This window comes from Aulostomus chinensis, chromosome 5, assembly GCF_037954235.1.
Source record: "Aulostomus chinensis isolate RoL2024-O1b breed Wild chromosome 5, RoL_Achi_v1.0, whole genome shotgun sequence".
NCBI lineage: Eukaryota > Metazoa > Chordata > Actinopteri > Syngnathiformes > Aulostomidae > Aulostomus > Aulostomus chinensis.
Window position 1 is genome coordinate 22,782,051 of NC_141324.1, and position 8,575 is coordinate 22,790,625.

Sequence of the window (8,575 nt, forward strand, 5' to 3'; positions counted from 1 at the left end):
AGCATATATATTGGAGTAGGGTAGGCTATATACTAGAGTAGGGTGTATACTATAGTGGGGTATACACTAGAGTTGGGTATAAACTAGAGTAGGGTATATACTATAGCGGGGTATAGACTAGAGTTGGGTATAAACTAGAGTAGGGTATATACTATAGCGGGGTATAGACTAGAGTTGGGTATAAACTAAAGTAGGGTATATACTATAGCGGGGTATAGACTAGAGTTGGGTATAAACTAGAGTAGGGTATATACTATAGCGGGTATAGACTAGAGTTGGGTATAAACTAAAGTAGGGTATATACTATTGCGGGGTATAGACTAGAGTTGGGTATAAACTAGAGTAGGGTATGTACTATAGCGGGGTATAGACTACAGTTGGGTATAAACTTGAGTAGGGTATATACTATAGCGGGTATAGACTAGAGTTGGGTATAAACTAGAGTAGGGTATATACTATAGTGGGGTATAGACTAGAGTTGGGTATAAACTAGAGTAGGGTATATACTATAGCGGGTATAGACTAGAGTTGGGTATAAACTAGAGTAGGGTATATACTATAGCGGGGTATAGACTAGAGTTGGGTATAAACTAGAGTAGGGTATATACTATTGCGGGGTATAGACTAGAGTTGGGTATAAACTAGAGTAGGGTATATACTATAGTGGGGTATAGACAAGAGTCGGGTATAAACTAGAGTAGGGTATATACTATAGTGGGGTATAGACAAGAGTCGGGTATATACAAGAGCAGGATATATATTAGAGTAGGCATATAAACATTTTATTCCTGAAATTTTGCTGTTCCATTGTTTCTTCTTATTGTTGTTTTTATTGTTGTAATTCAATTGTGGAGTAGCTTCTAGTATTTAAGGTGATCCAAATACAATAACAAATACCTACCCACTGACACATTCTAGAACCGTCCACACGACTGCTTCTCCGGTGCTGGCCCAGTACTGGGCCAGATACAGTGAGTGAAAAAGAAAAAGAGAATCCTCACAGTGTGTGTGTGTGCCCTGGTGGTGGAGGCGGCAGTGTGGGTCACATGCTGCTGAGTCAAGTGACCCATCCAAACAGTGGTGTAGTGATGCTGTGAGGCCAGCAGGTTGGGGGCGCAGGGTCAGGCTCCACGATTCCAACTGAAATGATGGAGAACCAGCTCCCAATCACACACAGAATCAGGTAGTGTCATCCTCCACAGCTGCTAGCTCCTTTGTTTTGTCATTGAAGGACGATTTCCCTCATATGGCAGTTAGCTGTAAACGCCCCCCCCCACACACACACACACACGAGCAGCTGTCACAGTGAGTCCTGGTCTACCACGCCAGCTCTGTTATGACCTGCAGCTGTTTCACTCCCAGACCCACTGATCTATCAGCAGTATGTGGTGAAAAAAGAAACATAGCATTTCCCTCCTTCTGTATAGATTTTCTGGTCCAGTCTGGCACTTGATTGCCAGAGCCCCCCTTTCAAGTGAGAAGGCGGCAGAACTGGTGTCACTCAGGTTTGCCTGACAAGGCAGACGGCAGCAGAAATTACAGAGTCGATGTGAAATTGAGATAATGATGTGTCTCTCTCTCTCTCTCTCTCTCGCTGTCTGTGTTATTACATCAGTCAGACTGGAAAGCCGCAGCACTCACATCAGAAAATAACAGCAACAACTAGCAGGAGCGAGCGCCGCGTCTTGGAGGCAGTTGCCGGTTCACAGTCCTTTCTCATAAGGAGGCAACAGTGAGGCATGATGGGAGTTAATGAGCTGTCGTCGTGCTCTGTTCTCTGCAGTGCTCAAGGACAGGGCTTCATTCTGTCAGTCTTTACATTACTCTCCTGCTCTTACCCTCCTGCACCCCCACCCCCCTCGTCATCATAACTCTCAGCATCAATTCATCTTGTTTGATAAGAGTTTGCCAAGTGGATCCATGTCACGGCTATCACGGAGAGCTGGCCAAGCACTACTCGTCTCCGCGTAACAATGAAGAGAACACTGGGCTCTGCAGAGGGGGACCCCGAACTCCAGCTGACTGACACTAACTAGGGAAGAGCCGGATATGTAGTGTGTCTTTGTAAATGTGAGTGATAGTGGTTTACGAGTACTTCACAGTACTGACATTTACTATAACACAAATACCCCTGAAATGAACACACAGATTGACCAACTTGGCACAATCTTTAAGAAAAGGATACTAGCATCAACACAGTGTGTAACATCAGGGGGATTTGGCATGAATGGGAAAGAAAAGTCAAGTTTTCATTAGAGCAAACCAGCTTATTCTGAGGATTGTTCAGTGTTTGTGAATGGGCCCTTTATACCGATACAAAGGTCCTCATCCTTGGAGCCATTAAATTGCCTGTGCATTAGCCTTCAGCACTTTCCTACAGAACTCACCACACTCCAAGTGGCTTTGTGTAAGCTGCAGCCTCTCTAACAAGCTAGCAGCGGATGTTGCACTGTAATATTTTGAGTTGCCTGGCTTCAGTTATTTCTGATTATGATATATTATTTACTAATTGCTGGGCTTTGATTTAATTAGACGGGTACTGTCTCCCGTCAAGACCATCATTGCACGGGCTGACAGAAAACTGCAGACCATCTAGATGTCCATATATACGTGTGCTTCGACGTCCTTACATTATCATCTACACAGACGTCTCTTAACAGTCATGAACTCAATCATATTTGACATAGAAGTCCCCATTTAGTCCCGCATCTTCAAATGCTGAGGGTGTTGTAAATCAAATGGTAAAAAAAACAAAACAAAACACAATTGAATGGATTTTATAGATCTTAATTCCAGGAGTGTTGATATAATCCCAGGAAAGTGGGGTCATTGTGTTTTTAAGGCCTGTCAAGTCCTGATTGGTTGCAGACCAGGAGACAAATAAAGCTGAGGCTGATTAGAGAGGAGTTTTCATCATCCTATCTCTGTCTGTCTGTCTGTCTGTCTGTCTCTCTCTCTGCTGTGTGCTCTCACTCTCCTCTGACACTCCCGCATTCACGTACATTCTTATTCTTTTAACTTGTCAGGCTGCTGCACTCTGAGACAGAAAATGGGCAGTAATAAAACGGCAATGGAACTGTCAGCATTTTAATGAGCTGTAGTGTCACACAGATCTGGGGGCGCTTCCGTCCCCTCTGGGAAAAAAGACCTTGTCCTTTAGTTTCTTGAGAAACTTTTTAATGAACAAAGAGAGGGAACTTTATTCTCAGGTAGTCTAACTCGCTGTGCCCTCCTCTCAAGGAAAGTAGAGGGAAGTAAAACGAGTTTAAACCTTGTTTCCTGATGTTTTACTGCAGAAATATGTCAATGTGTGACATTTATTTCAAAGCAAATGAAGCAGGTTGAAAGTGTCACATCATCAAGCTGCTACTATTGACCTCAGAGCAGTACAAATTAACTTGTCACTTCTCCATGTTTTCTTTGATAGACGGCCAGTGTCACGTGAAGTCAGCTGGTACAGCTCATCACCGTGCTCACCCTCAGTCACACGGCTCACATGTTAATGACACGTTCACTGTTTAAAGATAAAGCAACATAAGCTTTAATTTTCAACCAGCAAACTAGAAATGTTCCTGTGCAGAAGGGAGGTTAATGTGTCACAGAGTCACAAGCAGGCCAAGAAGAGGTCCTCTGTGCCATAAAGGCCAGGGGTGGAGCTGTCCTAGGCCAGCAGCAGTGTGGTGTTTAGCAGCGCTGCAGCCTGCTGACACATCTGCAGACAGATTTCAATCACCATGCAGCAACTCTCTAATCCTAATCCTCCCTCACAACATTGTAATGCGCCGACATGTTCGGCATCACATAGGATTCCTGACACATTAGACGTCTGACGTGGTACCACATTTATCCTGGTGCCCCTGCATGGGTCCTGCAAATCAATGACTGTACTTGCAAGCTTGCAGCTTTCATAATACCATCATTGTAGAGACCCCCGGTCCTCTAGTTCCAGAACCTAGTCAGAGGGGTCCAGGTGAGGTGCCTTGTGTCCTAAGCCTGATGATCCCGAGAGGACCAGACCATGACAGCACTGATCCTGATGGGAACCTATGGCAGTGAGATCAGAGTCATCTCAGGAAACACAGATAATAGCAAATTACAAATGCTCATATTAGCAGCTGCAGCATCAAACGATCAGTTGGTATAGTTGAGGTGAGGTTATCTTTATCAGGCTAGACACGATAAAGACGGCAAAGCCGTTTTGAAACTAGCTGTGTTCATCATCCACTGAGACAATATATCAAAAAATCAGATATATAAATTAGAAACTGCTTAATACAATAACATTTGTTTGTGTAGCAGAAAGTTCTACACAGGTACGAAAGCAAAATATTCAGTGCAATAAAAATTTGAATTATAAGAGAGGGAAAACTCTACGACTGAAAGGCTTGTGTAGAAATGGGTTTTAAACGATGGCGCTGGGTTTAATTCATCTGATGACCAGTGGTTCATTCCAAAACCTCACTTTCCGGGCTTCCCCTGAAGCCCGACAGCAACAGTCTGAAGATCTGAGAGTGCAAACAGGGGTGAAATGGTGAGAGGGTGAGACGGTCTGTAAAGTGGGACAGGGCAAGGCCATTCAGTGACTTAAAAGGCAAGCCATAAAAACCCTACAGGTAATCAGTGATGTGAGAACAGTGGACATGAAAATTTCTTCAGTAGAATAGATTTGGTTTGCAGTAATCCAGGTTGTCAGAGGAAAAAGCATTTGGATTTGGGCATCCTAAATGAAAGTAACATTGACTGTCTTATTTTGTGATTTTTTTCTAGAATGCCTCTTGTTCTTTTTATAGAAATATAGGCACTCCCAAGATTTTTTGCCTTGTGTGTGCATGAATCCTTACATTTGTTTCCTTTTGTAAGATACTTGAGGAAAACATTGAAAAAATGTCTGCACAAATGTGACTGTTTCATAAATGTAAAGAGGTCATCTTCATGTCATGTGTTTTGCAATGTTGGAAACATGTACCGGTATGTTGCGAGAGGAGACTGCGGAGAAAATGCGATGTGCTTCACACACCCCACTATCTGAAACCATTAGTAGCCATTACTGCGGCACTCAGCTTCAAGATTCGAACATTTATAATTACTTCAATCAACTATGAGCCCCAAGGGATGGCGGTGTGACGCTCTGAGTGCTGATAATGACGCTGTCACGCATGAATCTGAGGGTGGGCGTGTGTGTCTGTGAGTGTGCAGGTGTTGAATGTGAATACCAAGAAACACACTCAGGATTTGTTCTACCTGCAAATGTTGAAAAGGTGTCAGGATGTAGGAAGGTGTTCAGATACAGGGAGGTGTCACAAGCGTATGATAAGAAGTGTATCTGCGTCCTCATGGGTGCCCCCGCCGGTCGGCGTTGTTGGTGTTTTTTAAATTGAGTTCAAATTACAAAAGTGGCCTGATGAGCGGTCTTTGAATTCGGTATCTTGAAGAAGAAATGTTGCATCTCTTTGGGCATTCAACAAGTCTTGTTTTATTAAAAAGCACACAATCTTATGCGCGTCCATAAACCACACAACAAAAAGCTGTATAAGAGGTGAAGTGGCCCCTGGCTCATCTGCCCTCGACTCACACAAACTACTGCTCCTCACGCCAAGCTTCCTGAGACGCATGGTTATGTCAAGGTGCAAAGCTGTCTGATGGCTTCTTGCATTTTGAGAGAATAATAGGATGGCCGCACTTGTGGCCTTCATTTCTTGTAGCGCTGTGCTTGGCCTTGAAAACACCGGAGAGCTGGGCTATCTTTTGGACAATTATTTCCTGAATGTATTTGAATAGCATCAAAGACTCCAGCGCCAACAAATCAGGAGAATGTGAGGGAGTGCATTGCAAATAGCTCCATGGCCAGAAAGTGCATGCTGGGCCTTTTCAATTTATTATGACACATAAATAAAACTACTGAAATCAAACATCACCACAATGAAACACTGAGCAAATTTACTGATTTCGTATGATGGTTTTATTTCTTAGAGGTGCATGGTTTTATATCAGAGCAAGAAAAAAGGGTGCGTTTTACTTCCATGGTTACATCAGTTTGCCCCGGCTCACCTTCACCTGATGAAAGTGAACTATAGACAAAGCATGTGTGCCATCTAAGAGACATTTGAGTGCAAGGAGGGAGAACTTGGAAGAATGGGGGATGGCAAGGAGAGCGAGGAAACAGAAATAAGGGCTACAGATGTCTTTGGGGCCACTGAGACAAAGAGAAACACAAGGTATCTGAAACAGAGTCAACACACTTGAGAGCAAATAAACTAAGTAGTATAGGAGATATCCATGCTAGAGTCTGCTTACCTTTGATGAGCCTGATGACATCATGCAGTACCTGAAGGGCCAAGTTCTGACAGAATTTTAAAATGTAGCTCGCATCGATTTCGGCCTGTCAACTCGGGGTTATGTCGGTGGCCGCTTTCTCGGATCTGAGTCGGTAATGGATAGAAAAATCCCATCTAGATGTGGAAAAATACTTACATTGTGTTATGCGGATTTATTTCCACATCCTATAGATATGAGCCAACTTGGTTTAGCAGTAGGGTAGTAATCAAACGGTCACCGGTTCAATCCCTCTTCCCCCAGGGACCATGTCAAGCGTTCTTGAGTAAAGCGCTTTAAGTACCGCTAACACAGAAAGGCGCTATATAAATACAGTCCATTTAGATTTGTGTTTGTGACTGCTGATGCAGAATAATAAAGCCCACATGTGTTTGGCACCCTGGCATTTTGCTTATTCCAAAAACATTTCCTCCTGTGGTGTTCAGATTAACACGGTACTGGTCTACTGCACGGATTAAAAGGATTATGTGGTATTCACTATACTTTGATGGGTAAGACAGGCATCATAATAACCTTGTTGTTATGCATTAGTTTTGAAGAGGATATTTTAGATTCAAGGACATGGCCGTGTTCGTCTGCAGTATTTGCTGCATTGACATTCTTGTGCATTAGCTGTCAGTAGGAAAGCATTGTGTTCTCTGTTCTCCACAGCCAAACACACAAGATGCTCCACAAAACAAAAGAATGTTTCCACAATTATAAACTATTTTTAGAGATGATTTTGTTGTGTTTAAAAGAGAATCACACGGCAATATAGAGAGGATCTTTCACATTGTTCAACATTATTTACGGTCGGTGTTATATTTGTGAAGTAACGGTGAAGTAACTTGATATACAGAACAGGCCTGCGCACACACTCTTCCATCTTTCCACCCACTTGCCTCACTGCCACACACACCAGCTCTCCACACATCTACACTGGCCTTTGATATGAGGCAACATCCATCAGAAACAAATAATATCTTTTTCTCCTAACTGTTTTCACTTAATTCAGTTTTTCAAGGACAAGTTTGGGAAAGCTGGAGAGTGATGCAAACAAGAGCAATACGGTGGCGGTAAAGTGTCTGTCATGAAGTGCCCTCAGCCGTCTCCACGGACTGGTGGAGAGACGGGGGCGTGTTTGGCCTGTGTGCTGAAGAGCATTGCTCCTTTCATCACCTTCTCCAGTCATAATGCGTCCAAGGTCATGTTTGTTCTAAAAAAAAACAAAAAACTAAATAAAGCAGAAAAGAAAGTTACTGTTGGCAAATACTGACCAGTCTAATTTATGTCCAATTTAATCCAAAAGGAAGGAAACTCCAATGAAGAAACTAGAGGGAAAATTATATCTGCGCGATGGGTCGTCTACAGGCGAGTGATGAAAACACAATGATATATACAGAATATTTTCTATATCAAGATACATACGGTAGCATCTGAGAAATGCACCGCAATAACAGAGCCCTGTTTTTTCAGGTGTGTCTGTCAATCTGGGTAAACCAGCTAATAGGAGGGGTAATGTTAGATGCACAGCTAACCCAGCTGTCTTACAGCAGCTAGATTCAGCAACCTTAAAGAACCCTGAGCTGTTACAGTTAGACAACATGATGAACAAGAGTGAGGTCCTCACAGTTGATTCTGATCTACACTCCGTGCCTCTATCCTTCTAAAATTGCTCTGAAAAAATGATCCCAACCATACTATGTCTGTCATTTACAAAGCCATAAAAAGGCTTCAGTTTTAGGAGAGGTACACAATAGATGTCAAGATCAAGGAAACAAATTGCTGTTTGGTTCTGTTTCCTGTTTGCAAGACCAAATTGAGAGCTACAAACATGAGATAATGTGTGAGAGCCAATTTGTGCATAAAACCCCTCGGTGATTGTGGCCCAGTGTTGTTGGGCTCCTGACAGCCGCGGGGGGAACCCAACAGACATCCATGTGTCAAAGCAGCAAGAGCTTACAGGAGAACATGTCACAAATCAGTGTGAGGAGAGATGCAGTTTCAGCAGGCCATGCACAGCGATCCACAGTGCAGGACAGTCACGGCACCTGTCAGTGGGAGACGGAGACCTCAGCTGCTGGACTCCCCTCTCATCACCTCCTGTCCATTAAAGGCTGCTGTCATCACCTGCTGCCCCCCCTGCTGCTGAACGATGTATCACAATTACGCTGCAGCCTGTCGGCAGCAACCACCACCCCGCTGTGTGTGTTTGTGTGTGTGTGTGTGATAACAATGGCCAAGGTTGAATGGACTCACTCTA